This window comes from Cryptomeria japonica, chromosome 1 (genome assembly GCF_030272615.1).
Source record: "Cryptomeria japonica chromosome 1, Sugi_1.0, whole genome shotgun sequence".
Classification (NCBI taxonomy): Eukaryota; Viridiplantae; Streptophyta; class Pinopsida; order Cupressales; family Cupressaceae; genus Cryptomeria; species Cryptomeria japonica.
This window is the reverse complement of record NC_081405.1, coordinates 537,310,538-537,329,749: the sequence shown is the minus strand read 5'-3', so window position 1 is coordinate 537,329,749 and position 19,212 is coordinate 537,310,538. Positions and strand designations below refer to the sequence as shown.

At 38.9% G+C, this 19,212-nt stretch overlaps 1 protein-coding gene across 1 annotated transcript in view; it reads right to left on the bottom strand.

The window, feature by feature from the left end:
• LOC131044972 (golgin candidate 6) overlaps positions 1–19,212 on the bottom strand; it is a 149,244-nt gene that overhangs the window by 31,211 nt on the left and 98,821 nt on the right. The window lies entirely within an intron of this gene.

Here is a 19,212-nt window from a genome sequence, read left to right as displayed (position 1 = left end):
CCTTTTCAAGCCAAAATCCAGTCACTTTTGAGAGCTTTTGAGCTTCTTGTCTAGAATGCAAATTTTGAATGCAATGATTTCGCCAAAATGGTCTAATTTTCAATTGGAATGTTCATGTAGAGCTTAAACTTGTTTAAATGATGACCGTCAATGTGAATTTTTGTCTGATTGAATATTTTGACCAAATTTTGACTTTTTTGAAGTTTGATCCTAGGCATTGGAATTGATTTGTTTTCGCCTCGTGAAGTGTTAAAATGTGAAAAATCTTGTTATTTTGGCCTGTAGGAGCAAAATCGCTCCTGTCCCTCAGTGAAGGACGGGAGCTCATTTTCAGATATCTCATCATCCTTGTGGAGTCCGGACAAATTTTACGTTTGAAGTGATAGAGAACGACAAGATCTTTCATTTGAATATAAATTGAAGATTTTCATGAGCGCGGAAAGGCCTCCAGAAGGAAAATCGCCCCTGTCCCTCAGTGAAGGACCGGAGCTACAATTCAAATTTCGCCATGTCCATGCAAGATTTTGATGACTCAGCAATTGGAGGACGTCCGAAGGAAGATACTTTGCCAAATGAATATAATTTGAGATGCAAAAAACGAAGGAAAATGACCTATATTGACTAAATCGCTCCTGTCCCTCTCCAAGGGACCAGGGCGAGGTACCTTGTAGCTCTCGTCCCTCTCCCAGGGACCAGAGCGATTTCCTCCATTTTGCAAAATCCAGACAAGGGTCAAGGCAAGTTTACGTTCAAAAACGAAGGAGAACATGAGATGAATGCATTGAATATAAATTGAAGATTTTTTGGACGTCCATACCAGCATTAAATGCCTAGTTCGCTCCTGTCCCTCTCCAAGGGACCAGAGCGATTTTTGATATAATTGCCTTTGTTGCAAAATTACAAACAATGTCAAGGCATGGGCGGATAGAGTGAAGAAGGACGAATCCGTTGAATATAAACTTGGAACCTGGCAAAGTAAGATGAAGGCCACAAAGGAAGGATCGCTCCTGTCCCTCTCCAAGGGACCAGGGCGATACAATGGTGAAGATACGTCCCTCTCAAGTTCAAGGTCGTCCCTCCAAGGTTCGAGCCCGATCCAAGCCAGGACGAAAGGTGGCGAGGACATTTCAAGGCGCTTTCATCATGCGTAAACACTTAAAGGACGTTAAAATGAAGAAATTGACACCCTATAACATAGATCGCTCCTGTCCCTCAGGAAGGGACCAGGGCGATGTTAGATGCATTGGCCATTTCATGCAAAATTTACGTAAGGACAAGACATTACAATGTTTTAGAGGGTCCATGGTACGACAACAAGATGATAAACAAGAGTTTTGAACGTTAAATAATCACCAAAATGGATCTAGGAACCATATCGCTCCTGTCCCTCTCCAAGGGACCAGGGCGATTTGCTTTGGATTCCTTGTTTGTTTCAAGTTCAAGCTAAGTCAAGACGTCCTAAGATAGCATATGGTCCAAGGCGTCGTTTGAAGATAATTCGCAAGGGTTTTGAACGTCCGAACATCACCAAATAATGTAAAAGCCTCACATCGCTCCTGTCCTTTGGACAAGGACCAAGGCGATATCATCAAAAGCACGCACGTTCCTTCAAGATCAAAGCGAAGCAAGGCTAGGTAAGGTGAAGGACGACGTTTGAAGGACGTTACAATGAAGATCGAAGTGCAAAGTTGACAAGGTCAAGGAAAGGACATGGATCGCTCCTGTCCCTCTCCAAGGGACAAGGGCGATGATCCCTTCAATACGCTCAAAACTTCATGCGAGCAAATGGAATAAGCGCAAAAGACACGAACAAAGGATGTTATTCGCCCACAATAAAAGATCGAAGTTAAAAGATGCAAGATGGACATGAAAACAAGAAGATCGCTCCTGTCCTTTGGACAAGGACCAAGGCGATGTACACTCAAAAGGCACTTAAACACACATGCAAGAGGATCAAATGCGAAGAACCTATCAAGATGATCAATTTTTAACGCGGAGATGAAGAAGTTGATCGTGAAAAAATGCAAAACCAAGACGAAACAATGAATCGCTCCTGTCCCTCTCCAAGGGACCAGAGCGATGAGGTACGTCCCTCTATTTACATATTTTTTTTTTTGGCGCCAAATTAAAACAATTTGAATTTTCTTTAAATGCTAAATCAATTTAAAAATTAAAAATCCATTTTTATTGGCATTTAATATGGCGTTAACACTTATTAATTATTTTTGCCTTATTTAAAAAACCGAAATTTGCAATTTAAAAACGCAAGGCATTAGTAATTAATTAATTAATTAATTAATAAAAAAATCGATTTGAGCGCTCATAGATGGGGTCGGCCTTGTTATGTCATTGCAAATCATTTAAAAAATGGTTTTATTTTTTATTAAGTCGGCCTAAGGGGGTAAAGGATGCAAGCGCTATATAAAGGGGTAAAAGTTATCATTTCTACATCATTATTTTACCTTCCTTTATACGAGTTGACAAGAGGCGAATATAGTGCGAGTTTTATTTATCCAAGGTGGCAAAGACACTCCAAAGGTGGTGCGAATTGCATTGAAGACCAAGGGTGGCGCGCTTAGACATTCCAAAGGTGGTGCGACTTCAAACCAAAGGTGGCGTAGACATTCCCAAGGTGGTGTGAGGCGTGCGAAGTGTGTTGGAAGAGGTGTGAATTGCATTGAAGATCAAAGGTAGAGCGAATTTGAAGATCCATCCAAGACCACGCCTAAGGCGAATTTGCTAAGGACTTGGTGATTTATTTGTGCGAAATTGAAGATCACATTCTCTCCAGAGGTGGCGAAATCAAATTTGAGGGGATCATATTGAAGATTATCTTTATACCTCAATTTTGCTTAGGCAAATTTTGTTTTTGCATTCTAGAGTTAGCTCTCTATCGAGGTATGGCGATTTAATTATTATTGTTTTATTCATTCATCGTCATATTTCAAATGTTGAATTTTAAAATCTCTTAGCTCAATCGTTGTATTTTAGGAAATGATAACTCTAGGGACTTATCATGAGGTTTCCTAAAATCTATCTCTCTTATCTACGTTATTTATTTCAAAAATCTATTTCTTATAATGAAATGTTGTGTAGGTATGGCGACCCCAAAGGCGGGAGCATCCACCAGTCGCTCGGCTCTCATAAAAGAAGATCAGAAGACTGAAGAGGTGGAGACCAAGATCATGTCCAAGTGGAGTAACATTGGAGATACAAACTTGGGAAACTTTAGCACGAAGAAGTTCCGAGAGGTCCCTTACATCGGCAAGCCATCACCTGTCGCCCGGAGAATAATAAAGAGTGGCATCATTAAGGCGGCCGGTTTTCCTCCAGCCATTCAGTGTCACGAGTTGATGATCTAGTGTGCCCGTCATTACAATCCACAGTCCAGGACAATTGTGTCCAATGAGGGAAACACTTTGGCGTACCTTTCAGAGGAGGCCATAAGTGAAGCCTTCCATCTTCCAGAGCACAGGGACATGATATACAAGAGCATTGAAGGAGCCAGATCAGTGTACGATGATGATCCAGATGCTTGCCTAAGCATAATCAACAAGAACTGGCTACTTAAGAGTCGTCCCCGTCTGAGCAAAGTATTTGAGGTACTTCGTACCATTCTTGGCAGGAGGATCGAGGTCGAGACAGATGTGGATTTACAAGAATTTGAAGATAGAATCAAGATCATCTTTCGCAAGGACGCAGATGTTACAGATGAGCAATATGATCAGATGTATGCTACCATGCTCCTGATTGATAGAACAAAGGAACTTGAACCTACTTGGGACACAGCTCTTCTAGATGCATTTGATCAGGTTATCCACTTAGAAGAGAGTATCAAGAATCTTCCCGAGATTCCAAGCACAGAAATCGAAGGAATCGTGGCAAAATTCATTGCATATGCTAAGAAGGAAAATTGGAAAGGGAATAAGATTCTAGATGAAAGGTTGTTACAGATGACATGACATCTTATTTCTCATTGGTTGATACCTCCTAGATTTTTGTGCCAAATTTAATATTTGGCTATGTATTTAATATTGTTCAGTAAAAAGGAGGTCATTTGTAACAAACCCTAATTAGGGTTTAGGTGTCATGATCTTGTCCATTGATTTACTTTCAATCTGGACCTTTCATTGTAACTGGGGATGCTATTTATACCCCCATTTTTTCATTTCATTTGTAACAGAATAGTCAATAGAGAAATAGAGAATAGAGTTGAGAAATTAGAGTTGTAAGCAATTTTTATTTTGTAGCAAGATTGAGTCTTGAAGAGAGAAGTTCAAGCAATTGTTGTATATGATGACTTGGAAATCAATAAAATATTGAAGTTATGGTGTTTTGTTGCAAGTTTCTTGAGTTATCTTCATGGTTGTTGGATGTACTTGAATCACGCTCAATCAAAGTAGTTTGTTAATTAGAAAGACTAAGTGTGAGATTTGATATTTGGTAGGATTCGCAATCCAAACCACTAGCTTCTTGCTGATTGTAGGAACGCCTTGTGTGGTCGACTGGAAAACACCTTGAGTCCTTAACCTTCAAGCATTTTCGTATCTAGGATATGTACTTTCGTAGTAGTGTCCTTGGTCTCTGATGCATTGAACATCATTATTACCTTAGAAGATCGCACTAATTTCAGTTGAGTTGTTGTCTTATGGCGAAATTGAAATTGGTTGAGTCTTGCCAAATCTCATTCATGCTAAGTCGTTCCTAGGGTTAGGCTAGATTAGATTTACTTAAACCCTGTCCCTTTTCCATTTTTTTTTTGAAAGTTCCTTTTAGATTAGTGAAATCTTCGAACTATTGAATCCGTAAGAAGCCTTGAAGGAAACAGCAAATCACATCATACCACTAAAAGCTTGTCCACACGTGGAGACCCCACTAAAAGAACCTTGGAGTCCACCTAACTGATCCTTTTTGCAGATCTTCAGCAGTTAGAGACTATTTTCTCAAGAGAGGATAAGATGCCTAATGGTATTTTATTCTGTGTATGATTGTGTACAAAATACACGTCAACAGGTCCCAATCATGGAAGATATCTTACTCCAGAAGACTCTCATAATCTAGTATGATCTACATACGGCTGAAAGTGCTAGATCCAAGACCACCTTGGACCTACTATCATAAGATCGAGCCCTAGACCATCCTGAGATTTAAAATAAAATCCCCTTGCAATACGTTCCCTCTCAGTGGGAGAGGCTTCTTGTCTCAACTTTGCTTTGTAACCCTAGATGCTATCATCACTTGCACAAATGCCTTGATAGTTTTCCCAAGTGGACTATTGCACTTTAGCAGGTAAATATTTGTTTTATAAAAATGGAAATGCAAAATCTCATAATCTCCACTAAAGTCCCCTGCATATTCCTCCTGAATTTCAATATCTTCATCACAAATAGAACTCCAAAACTCTATAGCCTGAAGAGCAACAGGCTGTGATTCTAAAGATGTCCTCTTTCAAATCAGAATCTCTTCAAGTGCTTTGATGAGTCATGGAGTAAGGCTTGAGGAGGAAGAGTGCAAAGTCTATAATCACATCCATGACGAACTCCAATGACTTGAGTTGTCTTGATGTTTGATTCCTTGGGCCATGCAAGGACAATGCCATCTATGAATGCAATTCGATGTCCTTTGTCTTCCAAGGCTGATATGGAGACAAGATTTCGCTTAATTCTCGGAATGAATAGTACATCATTCAATTTCAAGGAAATGTCTGATTTTAAGTGAAGAGAGGAGGCCCCAACTCCTTTTACGGAGTAACTAGTGTCACCTCCAATGATCACTTCTTCATTTGAATTTCTCTCCACCAAATCATTTAGGTGTCCTCTAAATCCGGTAATATGGCGAGATGCACCACTATCAATTATCCAAGTATTGTGGTTGGTAGGCACATTGCTTGAAAGGGCTGAATAGAATATGAATCCATCTGAATCCTTTTGTGGAAGAGTCTCGCCAACATCCGCAATGGAAGCTTGAGGCATAGTCCCGGTTGGACATTTCATTGTGTAGTGACCATATTTGTCACATCTAAAGCATTGGATTTCTGAAATATCCTTCCTTCTTCTGAATGTAGGAGCACCATTGGATTCCTTATCTTTCTTCCTTTTGAAATGTCCTTTCTTACCTTTCTTCTTTGAGGAGTGTGAGGCAAGAACATGAAAATGTCAGCCAACTTATTACCTTCATGTAGCACGTGGGTAAACTCGACCTCCTCGAAGTCTTTTGCCAACTCAATCGAATCATTGACAAAAGGTTTTATAGTCCAACTAGGCTTTTGAGTGCCTTTTAGGCATTAGACTATGTTCCGGGAATCCCCTTCAACACATACTTTTTCTAACCCTTTACAATGGACCAATTTAATACTATGAAAAACAACAACCTCTTCAACATACTGATTAGACTAAGAACTCAAAGGTATCACCACTATTGCAAGAAAATTACCTTTCGCATTTCTAAGCACTCCTCCATCCCCTACTAGCCTGCGGTTACCTTTGGCTGCCCAATCAAAGATAATTTTAGTTCACCCCTCAGGTGGAAGCTTCTAGAAAACCACTTCACTAGAATTTTTCATGTACTTAAAAAACAGGACCGAAATGTCAAATTGAAGTTCAAACCAGTTCACAATGTCAATATCATAGGAGGAAACTCTAATCTTAGTGTTCTTCAACATTTTATCAGGAATTTGAATTCTAAGATTCTTATTGGTAGCCGTAATAATTCTATTAGCAACACTATCAACACATCCACCTTGATCTCTAAAGATACGATTATTTCTCTCCCAAAGTCCTGAAACAGTGTGAGGAAGCAAGAGAGACCATAGAAGCTTTAAGGAAGGATTAGAAGAGCAACACCATTGAGTGATGACCTCCTAAATATAAGATGGGAAAACCCAACAAACATTCCACATGTTAAGCGAAAGAGCCCAAACCGATCTAGAGAAGGAGCATTCAAAAAACAAATGGAAAACATCTTCAATAGCACATTGGAAAAGAGCACACCTGTTGGGAAAATCGAAGCCCCTTTAGCACAGATTGTCACAAGAGAGAATCTCATTCTGGACCATGAGCCAAAACAAAATATTTATTTGGGAGTAAGCTCAAGCCACCACAAAGAAGCCCAGAAAGAGGGTTTGCTAACTAATGAAACAACAAAAGCGTACCTTGAGGCAATTGAGAACGATCCTGAAGGATTATTATACTAGGCCAAGTCATCATATGGCAAGGATAGGGGAATATGGAAACACGAAAAAATGGAGAGTGAAGCCTGAACAACAACTCCAATGGATCAGCATCGCAAACACACTTCCAAGACCCATCTGCAATGTAGTCCACCACCCTATCTCCAAAAACTACACACAAGGTTCTTTCAAAGATCTAGCCAATCCACAACAGCGGGGGGAATCCAAATCCCACTTGTCATCCTAGAAGTTTATGGAAGGGGCCATTTCACAATTTCCATTTCACCCTTTTATAGATAAAGTTTCTACTATCCAAGATGTTCTTCCAAATATTGGATCCAATAGGGAGATCGGGACTGCAAAGTAAGTCCTCCATGTTTTTGTTGTGATTTGGGTATTTTATCCTATAAATCTTGGCCCACTCATTCTTTTCCTTCATGAACCTCCAAGTAATCTTATAGCCAACATGGCAATGTTGAAGTCCTTAATTTTTCTGATACCAAGGCCTCTCAATTTCCTTGGTAACTCACTTCATCCCAGGCTACCAAAAGATTTTTTTTTCTTATCCTTTGAGCTTGACCATAGGAATCTCTTTTGCATCTGTTCCAATTTCTCCAAAAATCTCCCAAGAATTTAAAAAAGGCTCATATTGTGTAGAGGAAGAGATTTTGTAGAGAAGCTTTAAGAAACTTAACTTTTCCAACCTGGTTGAGCAAAGCCCCCTTCAAACTAGACAACTTGGAATGAAACTTGTCAACTAAGTCCAACCAAAAAGATTCTAACACTTTCTTGAAGAAGAGGGGTAAGCCAAGGTACTTTGAAAGAAGATCCTTGGTCTACACTGAAGAATATTAGCAATCCTTTGTTGAGCAAAGGGTGTGTTCAAAAAGAGGATACAACTCTTGGTGTAATTGATTTTTAACCAGAGGCCTTTTTGTTGATCCACACCAAATGGGCCACCTCATAAATATAAATTATTGAGTCCAGAATTTGTCTTCTACGAAGAAAACTACTTTGTTGGGGAGCACTCTTTATAGGAAGGAAATCCTGAACTCTATTGACAATCACCTTAGAGAAGATATTATACTCTGAATTGTAGAGGCCAATAAGTCTGAAATCTACAAAAGAAATAGTGCCAACCTTTTTGAGAACAATAACCTAGTAGTGTTTAACTCCTTCAACAAGCTTCCATAGCCAAAAAACTCTTTGGTCATTGCGATCAAGTCTCTAGCAAAAGTATCCTAGTAGATTTGAAAGAAGAAATTGGGGAAGCCATTTGGACCAAGGGCTTTAGAGAAAGTAGCTTCTCCAATTTCATCAACTGAAGGAATTTTCAAAAGAAATATATTATCCTCACCCATAAGGATTTTAGGAATCACACTTAGGACATCATTCTCAACCAAAGGATCTTCCACCACACCCTTCGAAAGGAGGCTTTGAAAGAACTCATTAGCCGCTTGCCTAATCTCCAGGTCCTCAATTATTTTTTAATCATTAACTTGGGTAGATACAATACAATTAGTAGACCTATGCTAAAGTGTAGATAGATGGAAAAACTTGAGAGCTGTGATCTCCATTTTTCAGCCATAGGATTATAGATCTTTGTTTCCAGAATTCTTCTTCTTTGGATATGATAGTGTGGAGCTCCACAAGGAGGGTATTTTCTTGGTTGAGCGGGTCTCCAACTACACCGAAGATTGAATCTCTTTTTGAATCGAGTCCAATTTACTCTTGACAATCTATTTCCTTTTGAAAATATGCCCAAACGAGTTTTTATTCCAAGACCAAATTTTAATTTTAACAAAAGAGAGCTTCTTAGCCAATCTGTACATAGCTGACCTTTCCACATCAATCTGCCCACATTCTTGAATCTTCCTCTCCAACTTCGAGTGGCGAGTCCACATTTTTTCAAAGTGAAAGGGAAAGTTTACTTTTGTCCTAGTCTCCCATAGGGAAGTGGTCTAACCCAAGACTAGTGAATAGATTCAATCTTATATATGAGGAAATTAATAAAGACAAGAGAATCAAATGGTGCTAATCTTTTTTATTACTTAGGAGCATGTGATGTCCCCATCTTTGACCTAATAATGAAACAACAATAAATCACATATAAGGTGAAGGAGTGGCAGGGCTTAAGCACCTCAAGATAGTTAGGAAATAGTTAATAGTAAATTGTACATAGCAAATAAGAATTCAAGTAGATAGTTTGCATATTCTTTCCATAAAGAATCAACAAGCATCAAGGGTATCAAGGAAAATCGTGAAGTCTTATCAAAAAGATGATTTTCCTACTTGGCATTAAGAGGCACAGCAAAATGTGATATGAGAATAAGTCAGGATCCACGGTGTCAAGATCAAGGCAACAAGGAGTAAGATACTTAATGTAAATATGGATGTCTCATAGAGAGTATTCATAGCATAACCACCATCACAACAATGATAATGAGATGATAATCGTTAGTAACATGCTGGGGTTATCAAATGGAGGCTCATAGCATAAGGGCAAATCGTCTTCAATATCTCTATCATACCAATACAGAAGGATTAAGTTATCAATCAGCAAATAGTGATCAATCATATATGATATAAGTGGTTGATAATCACCATACATTAGTGGATCGTTCATGTCAAATAATTGGAGAATATATGGTCAGTGCATGCAAAGGAGCAATTAAGGATCAACAAGAGGATCTGATAGTTCATGGAAATGATCAGAACTAAACCATCCATCGAAGGAAGATTCAGTGATAAGTATACCTACACCATTATCATCATTGCACTAAGAAGGCAGAAGAAATATCATTCTCCATGAACCATGTTTGAGCCATTAGACCAAGCAATCGACAACGACTGATCTAAATTAATGTAGCAGCATTCAATCATTACCAAATATCACTTCAAAACCAAAGCAAGTCAATATTAAGAAGAAGTTGACTAATCGAATGATTAGTCATAAACAGTGATTTGGGATACTAATGCTAAACGGTGGTTATGATGACAAAACTGACTTGTCATGAAGAGGAGCGCATTGCATAAGGAGAGGCATTCTTAAGAAGAGACAAATCTCTTAGAAGGCCACCCTTCCCATCGTACAAGGATACATAATAGAGTTTGAACCCATTCAACAAATCATCATTGGAATTTCTCTCGTCTTTTATTTGTATCCTAACGGATCTGCTCTCTTGAGCATTTATTGCCTTTGGCAGCACAGTTGCATACATCAATATATATATATCAGAAACAGCACCATTATTGCACGAGTTTCAAGTAACAATCAGAGACAGCAATCATCTCTCATCACTATTAGTGATTGAGAATCATTATCAGCATATTTCTATTGCCAAATCAGACACAGCTGCATAGCATTATTGCTATAATCATCAGAAGGAGATTTGAAGCATACATTACACCGTGACACATCAGAAAGAGCAGTGACATTGTTTACATATAATAAATAATATCTGAATATAAGTAGTATCAATTATATTTTATAAGGGCAATCATTCATTAAGTGATATCATAAACTATTATTTTGCAATCAAGTAACTTCTTCTATTATTACCTTAAGCATTATTTGAGATTTTCAAGAAAAGAAGTCTCTTGCAATTGATTGATAGAGTAAATTGTTCCCTATCTCATAAAGAATAACATAAGGGGACATTACAGAGCAGTGTAATGTATATATTTATCTACATATATATGCATACACACATATGTATGTATAAACACACACACACACACACACACACATATTTGCAGCCTAAAAACATGAATTAAGTTCCAAACAGCACATATCATGCATATGCTAAACAAAACTGCTATAAATACTACAATTACAATATACTAATTCAACATTAATTTGTCGAACTTGAATGTCATGATAATTATTCATTGTTCAATATTAAAAATAAAATAATAGAAACAGCAATTAGCATCATATGGGTCTTCATCTAGACTAACATAATCGTCATCAACATTAGATGGTGTACGTAGATCGAAAGAATCATAAGCAGTCCCATCTTTATTAAGACCAATGTCATCATCATCATTTTCTGCATGGAAGAAAGTTTCTTGAGGATCTTGCTCTTTTTCATTTATGAACTTCATCTTCTCAATCTAAGTCAATGCCATCACATTCCTCTTCCAAACATGGCTAATCCATGTCAGTAAAACGGATCATACTCATGATGGGCTTGCTGAAACTAAGAAGATATTTCATGAAATTCTACCAAGTGTCATCTGAGATCATTCGCTTTACATTTGTTGCCCTCTCACTATTGGATTGCCTCCATATAAACCAAAATTGATGAATATGCTCAATAGCACTTCGTACACCTTCACAAGTTGTCACAAGATAATTGTGTTGGAAGAAAAGTAGATCTTAACAACCTATTCAAAACTTACATTTAACTAAAAAGAAAAAAGAAAATATACTTAATTATTTTTAAAAATTACAAAAGTGAAACATACAATTTAAAAATAGTATTATTTCAATTACCTTCAGCAGCTACAATTGTGAGAATAATCTAAAAATGGCTTGTGATATGTGGCAGTTTGTAAACATTTGGATCTCTTTGGCCTTAACATGGACTTATTTGATTCAATCTACTTTCTTGCCCTACTTTTGCAACATGAGGTTGAGCAAGTGGACAACATAAGGTGTCCAACATATATGTGAATATTATGCCTCAACTAACATATCACCCCTATATGTTTCCACGAACCTCTAATGGGCTCCAATGAATTTTCTATAATTTTGACCTCTTTTGGCAATAAAGATTTTCACGCCTTTTCATAACCTAGGCCCATATACCATATGGGAGCAACATTTATTTTTCTCACTATATCTCGCCAAAATGGTTATCGAACAATGTTGAAGGGAATATTATTTGCATAAAGGCAGCTTGTCATGATTTGATTAATAATCTCTCCAATAGCAATTTGAAATTCACTCTTTAATAGCCCCTTTGTTCTCTTCACAATTAGAAAGCTCTTCTTCATTCCTAACCAAAAACGAGTGACTCTCAACCATAGCTTTAGAGATGATGCTAGATGGGGAAGTAAGGGACCATCATGACTCCCTTACTCTACTCAAAGGATGCCCTGTTTAAAGGACACCTTCTACATTTGCTTCCTCTTGCTCTTTGATATATTCTTCTATTTTATTAGTTGGGATAATTAAACCATTCTTCCTTGGGCAAGCTTTGATTTCTATGCAGTGTTCCACCGGCGTTGGGGACGGGGGGATGGCGGCGGGGGGGGTGGCGAGGTGGTGGTGCTGATATAGTTATACATATACATATAATACTTGAAAAACTAGTTTTGAAAAGATGTATGACAGTATAACAGTATAAGAATTACATTTCAAATGAAACTATAGGAAATTTGAAATACTAAATCTAAATACCAAGATTTCTTCAATGCTAATTGCTAAATAAAATTTGACAAATGAAATTGTCAAATTGGAGATTTCTATTATATCGAAAAAGGAAAATATGAATATCTGATGCCATTGCAAAGTCTATAATAATAAAGATGATTACATGATTCATCATTACAATGAGTAGCCAAATACAAATACGTGTAGCAATAGCATTACAAAAGAGACTAGAGTCAAAGACAAATGACATAACTCAAAATGTAGCTAATGGAGGCCTCTAATCATCTACAAACTCCTCCTCACTGGAACTCCTGAAGATCAAGATCCCTCAAGCTCACACCAACTAGCCCTGCATCTGAAGTGGTAGGATCATCCTCATCAATCTGTGAAGGCTCCTCTGGCTCTACATCCCATTGTGACACTGGACTTTCCTTGTACACAAGTTTCTTGTGGTCCATTAGACGCAAAGCACTGTGTACAGCCACAAGCTTCTCTGCTCTCTTAGAAGTAAGTTTGTTACTCTTAAAAGAGTGGATGAAGCTATATGTAGACTAGTTCCTCTCAGCAACTAAAGAACTGGAAACCTGGGATAGCAAACGGATGGCTAGAGTGGTGGTCAAAGATTCCGGGCCATGACAATTCCACCACAAAAGTGGGTCCTCTTGTGCCATAGTGTCTATATCCATCTTTGTCGCATCTGAATAACCTCTAAGAGTGGCAAATCTTTCCCACTTAGTGCAAATTGTGTCGACATCTCTGGAATCAAACATCTTCTCTACACACCTAAAGAAACCCGCCTTCACCTCATCATCCTGAATCGGTGTCACTCCACCCGGTCTAGCCTTGTACCACTTAGGATTCAAGGCAAAGGCAGCCATATGCAAAGGAGTGTTCAACTTGTCCCATCTACGCTGAATGATAGGTCAGATTTGCTCATTGTAGAATGCGAGAGAGGGGTCCTTCACTCACACAGCAACCCTCATCTGGTCAAGCATAGAGTCAATGCACTCATACACCTCTCCAAGGTTAGGTGCATCCCCATCCCCATATCTGATTACCCGGAATATTGGAGAAATGATGGAGACAATGTATTTCGCATCAATCCAAAACACATCACTCTTCACTATCTCCTTCACCCTTCTCCCCTGCTCTGTCTTGGCCTCACCCCACCTATTCCACTCATTAGTCATAACCATGAGTTGCAATGCCTCTTGCAACTCAATCATTCTCTCCAAGAGAATGAAATAGGATGCATATCTGGTCTCAACTGGTTTCAAGAACTCCTCCTTCGCGAAGGTCCTCAAGAGTGCATGTGAAGTGTGGTGGTTGCAGATAAACATCTACACATCTCTCACATCAGTGACCACTCCTCTAATCCAGTCAATCTTCCCCATGTCCTTGAGTGCATTGTTCATGGCATGCACACAACATGGGGTCCACCAAATGTGTCTATAGGCTGCCTCAATGAGTCTCCCTGCTGCTCTACACACATGGGCTGCATCTGTCACTACTTGGACCACATTTTGTGGCCCAACCTCCTCAATAGCCTCCCCGAGGACCTGAAACTGGAAATCAACATCTTTATGATGCCCTGTACAATCAACTTCTCTAAGGAAGTATGGGCCCTCTGCAAATGTGACTGTGATGTTGATGAGTTGATGATGGCTAATGTTCGTCCACCCATCCATAACTATGCTGCACCCTGATGCCACCCAACATGCCTTCATCTTCTCCATCAATATATTGATCTTGGAATAGCATTTATCCAAGATCGAGGTCCTCATTTTCGTCTCCCCTGGTGGCACATAAGATGGTCCTCCCTTCACCACCATAGCCATCATCTCCCTATAATAAGGAGACCGTGTAACATGAAATGGAATGCCATTGGCAAAGAAGAACTTGCCAATGGATTCATCTATCTCATCTCTTAGCTGCACATTAAACATATCAGGAATGGGGTTACTTTGTGGTGTCTGCAACCTATGTTTCCCTGCCTTGGCAGTGGCGTCACTAGAAGTGGAAGTGGATGGAGATCCAAACATCATTCCTCCCGTCTACGAAGCATGAGAAGTATGTGGCCGATTTTGGTTGTGCTGAAGGGCTGCCCTAGCAGACAAAGTAGTAGGCATTGAAATATTTGTGTCATCTGGAACCCCCCAAAGCTTGTTAAACTCAATTTTGTACTTTATATTTTTAGCTTCCTCCAAAAACTTACAAAGTCTCACACCTTTTCCTCTCCAAAAAAGAAAGTGTGCATTCACCCTACTAATGCTACCAAACCATTTAGTGTCACAAATGTTGCACTTCCACTTCTTTGTTCCCCCACTTGAATGTGATGTGCCTTGTACTGATATTGTTGAAACAAATTGTTTGAGAGGAGACTTAGGATCAAAAGGACCCCTAGCATACGGTGCCAACAACTCTAAAGGGCAACCTGTACTAGCTGGTGCACTCGCCATAGATCTAGATTGGGCTCCAGGATCAGCCCCATGGTCACCCCCCTCATTTTCAAGTTCAAATTCTGAATCATTCTCACTATGAGAATGGATTTCGATCTCATCCTCACTCATGCCTTGGGAGCTCAATGTGAAATTGACACTGCATTTCACAAAATAAAAATAAAAAATAAAATCAGTCTAGTTTAACAAATAATTTTTTTTTCCTATTCATCCCATTTTGAGATGAATAGGAAAAAAAAAAAAAATTAAAGCTAAACAAACAAAGAACAAAAAATGACATTGAAAATCAGAAAATAAAACCAAAAAAAAAGGAAAAACCCTACCTTGTGCTTGAAAAATCTCTCCAAAATGCAGTAGAATCTTCTTCCTCCTCTTCTTCTTGCTTCTTCTCACTCCTATCACACTTGCAATCACTTTTCTCACCCCTTCAATCGGTCTTCTACAAGTTTTTCCTCCTCTTCAGCTTGCTGGAAAAAAAATCAGTCTTTCAAAATGAGAGTGAAATGAACAAAAAACATGGTTTTGTGCTGTTTTGGGGGAAAAGGTGGGGCCCACATCCAATTAGGGTTACCCCTTAACCCCCAAAAAAGTTTTTTTTTTTTTTAAATTTTCATTTTAAAGCAAGGAAAACACGTGGGGTGACGGGAGACACCCAGACGTCTCCCAAGGAGACATGGAGACGTCTTCGCGTCTCCTCCCCGTCTCCAGCAGCGTTTGGGTGGCGGTGGCGAGACGGCAGGGGATGTCGCGTCCCCGTCCCCGTCCCCACCCCCTGTCCCTGTCTCTGAGACGCAGCCAAAAAGGGGGGGGACGCGTCCCCGTGGAACACTGTTTCTATGCCAAGGATGCCATAAAATTGGGCTTTCATCAAATTGTATGAGCTTGTATAGCTCTAAGCACACTCACTACATATCTAAACATATGTCCCACCACCTAGAACCTACTCTATTATTTCTACATGCCTCCACAGAGGTGAACTTGGGTCAATTTGAAGCAAGGCCACAAAGCAAGAACTAGATGCCATTGCAATCCTTGAGACAACAAGGAAACAAACTTGAACATGTTCTAAAATTCAAGCAAATGAAAAGTTGAGATCCAAAAAATATACATCTTTTAAGGCTATATCATTGAATAATTTAAAATTTTTAACTACAAATGTAAAAGAATGAACATATTAAGACAATATCAATAATATGATAGTGACGAATGTATATACTTCTAATTTTTGTGTTTTTGCCATTTTGGTTTCAAAATGAGGTACCCAAGCAATTAAAGTCTAAATGTTTCAAGCAAGTGTAAGACTCGCCTAGACTCACCAAAACTTGGTGAGTCTGAGGCGAGTCAAGCTCAATTCTGAGGGATCCAGACTCGGACATGGTTGAGTCTTTCCCAGGCCTACTGAGTCTATGGACTTGCAATACTCATTGAGTCTAGGTGAGCCTGGGCCTAAGACTCGGAAATTTTTATTTTTTTTAAACTCACAAATTTCTATGCATTTTTGGTTTATGAAATGCCCATCTAGGATTTAAGAAAAAGCATAAAAATGGACCCTGTGAGGGGCATTGCCTGCATACCTCAGCAAGGGGTGCTACCCCGAGACCTCCATGAGGGGCATTGCCCCTTGACCTTGCTGAGAGCGTTGCCTTGCGGGGTGCTACCCTCAACCTCGTTTTGGTGTTGCCCCCAAACCACCATAAAACTATAATCTAAGCAAGTGATAAGCCAATGTTGAGTCATGATCATAAAATCTACATGATACATATCTCTTGCTAAAAATCTCTACATATTGTAATGTCCCCTTCTCAATGGTGAGAAGTTCAGCTGGCCATTAGCCTATTCCTGAGACCTGTAGGCTAATTGGAGGCAGAAATTAGGGTTTCCAACTTTTGTGGAGGTTTGCAAGGGTTGTTTGATGATTGACGAGTTGGAATTCTACAATTCAGATTGCGGATTCCTTCTGGGTTTTCCGAGAGCTTCGTAGGGTGTGACATGCATTCAGTTCAGAGAAGTTTTTTGAACTTACTATTTTTAGTAAGTTGGTGGCAGCTATCAAGATTTCAGGGTTTTTTTGGGTTTTTTGAGTTCACCCATAGGGTTCAAAGAGCAATCTTTTTGGTGATGTTTTCAGGACTTACTATTTTTGGTAAGTACTATATTTGGCAATACCATTTTTAACAGTGCAGTTCAGAGCTCCAACTCAGTTTAGTTTGGTGATTTCTAGCACTTCAGTCTCTGACTCAATTTGGCGATAATCAATATTTGAGGAGAAGGTATTTTTAATATATTAATACCTTAGGCATAAGGTTTTAATATTTGATTATTTTGGACTTAGGAACGGAGGAAATAATAATTTTATCCTAAGTCTACTTGGGCGAATTATTTCACCCTCTTGACGCCAAAGTACAAATGCATTATTATTATACACCTTAAGTTATTTCCAAAAGTTTGACTTAAGGAAGGGGTCATGTTTGGACGCCATATGCTACGAGGAAAATATGAAATGCAACGCCAAGTCTAGGTGGTGTCATGAAATGAAATGAAAGTGAAATGAGGGGAATTTGGGCACCATTTGGATTTGAATTTGAGCCTTTAGAATCTATAAATATGAGTGTTGGCCTCTTATTTATGACCTTTGAGAAAATATTATAACAAAGTGCTATCAAAATGCAAAGTGAAGCTTTAGGGAACGCTTACCTCCTAGCCATTGCTTGATTTCTTGCTTGCAATATAGCAACTAATCGAGCTAGAGCTTGCTCTTCATCTCAGAGGAGTGGATTGAAGATAATGTCGCAGATTTCTGTATTGTTTTCTGATTTTTGGAAGTGTTTTAGAGCGTCCAGGTTGTTGTTCATGTGGTGTGCTGAAGAAGGTTTTTGTTCGTAAGTCTTAGTGTGTTATTCTTCTCGTTCTGGGTATTTCCTCTATCTCTCTATTTGGTTTAGGCGATACATTTTGTGAGTTTATAGAGCTTCATTTGGTGTCTTGGATTTTATCTTTGCAAATCGCTCCCTTAGTTGGCCGTACCATGTGGCTAAGTGCTTTGGGATGCATGAGTAATGTATTTGGGTCAGTTTGATGTAGTTTGTTGTTCTAGGCTTGATCGCTTACCTCCTAGGAATCATATGCTTTTAGTCTCATGTCATTCGGTTAAGATTTGAGGGAGTTGTGAGTGTTTTAGTGGGATTTGGTGTTGTTCGTCTGTGTGTTTTCAGCGTGCTGGAAGTTTGTCAGATTTTGAGTTTTCTGAGTTTGGAGTGATTTTTCTTGTGTGGAGAGTCCCTTGTACCTTGTGGAGCTGATTAAGCTATATGTGCAACTGTGTTCGGTGATTTACCTTTCTTGCAGACATGATAATTATTGTAATGCTAAATAGTAGTACTATCAGCAAGTTATATTTGGAATTGCTCTTCATTTCCCACTAAACAAGTGGAAGAGGCTGGCTTGCCTCCTATATCTTATTTTGTATTACTGTCCTCCCGCTGCATAAGCGGTAGAGTTGATTATTAATTTCATTCCCAGTCCTCCCACTGGATAAGCGGTTGAGTGATTGTTATTTCAGTTTCTTGGCTTGTCCTTGGCTGGTTTACCGCCAAGTGATTTCTTCAGGTATTTATGTCACCCGTTGTATAAGCGGAAGGGGCTGTTGTGCCGCCCAAGCATTGTAATATTTCCAGTTATTTGAAGCTAACGATCCCCTCAACACCGTATGCTCTCACCTTCCCATATTGGGCACTTGGTGATCAGAAAGTGGAAGGGTTACAATTTCAGCATTATTATATTTCGATTTCCTAACCTTAACGGGTTCTTGTTGTGTTGTAACTGGAAATTAATTAAAAACAATTGTGGGGACATTACACATATTCACAGTCATGCCTTGCATAGACAACAACTAGAAGAATTCCATCTACTAGTATCCTAGCTAAAGTCAAAGTAGAACATAACCATATATCTTTTTACTTAACCACTCCTCTTTGTTAATGAGCTTGTCAACAAAACATGCTATATTGAAGGCTTCAAAAACAATTACTAATCAATTCCTCACTTGAATATACACACCAGTCATTGAGACACAAGCAAAAATCATGGCTACATCTTCATCCAAGACCCATCTTAGGTGCCAATGCATGACTTGTCATGATGTTGGGATGAGTGATGCAACCTCCTTTGAGTCATAGTCTTATAAATTTAGTTTTCATGTTTGTTTT